Source organism: Gobio gobio, assembly GCF_949357685.1.
Source record: "Gobio gobio genome assembly, chromosome: 20".
NCBI classification, from domain to species: domain Eukaryota; kingdom Metazoa; phylum Chordata; class Actinopteri; order Cypriniformes; family Gobionidae; genus Gobio; species Gobio gobio.
The window spans coordinates 13,406,847-13,407,679 of NC_137113.1; positions in this window are offsets into that span (position 1 = coordinate 13,406,847).

Consider the following 833-nt stretch of genomic DNA (forward strand, 5'->3'; position numbering starts at 1 on the left):
GCATCTTTCTCAACACCAGAAGTTCTTCATAATGGCCACATGATGTCGCTATAACTCTTCGCAACGCAGGACAATCTACAACTGTGGAAGTGAGATGTGAGGTGAATATTATCATGAATATTATTATATTATATTACAGCTCTGGAAAAAATTATGAGACCACTTAACACAGTGGTCTCTTAATTTTTTTCAGAGCTGTATATTATATTATATTGGAGATTTACAACTGTAAATAAAGGAAGGGACAATGTGTTTTAGTGGGATTTTCCAAGTTACAAATGCCATTTGAATTTATATGTTGGTAGAATCAATACAGTGACTAATAGTTTCTAAATACTAACATCACAATTTGTCCTGCAGATAATTGAACCTAACTGAAATAGCATGCTGTCTGTATGCAAAATTATGCTTAACAAAACAAATTTATGCAATTATGCCTCTGGACATAGCAGAGCATTTGTTCCCCTTAGTGTAAAATAGATAATGGAGAATGCAGATGGTCTTTATTTTAAACTATTTGTTTTTGTTTCAAGTTATTTATTTCAGTAGAAACTGAAAGAACTCTGTCGGGGGAAATGCTTCTTTTTCCTGTTTCTTCCCTTTAATTTACAGTTGCTTTTAAGATGTAAACACATCTAGTCTAGTCATGATATGTTCAGATTAATGAGCATTGTCTTTTTTTGAGAAACAGTCTCACATTGATTTTTCCCAACAGAGAGTTTGGTACATGTTAGAATCGACGCCACTGTTGCTTTGCGGTCTGAAGGTTTTTCCTCTCCTAATGCAAATCAGTGGTATTCTCCATTACTACTGAATGTTATCTGCTGATATTC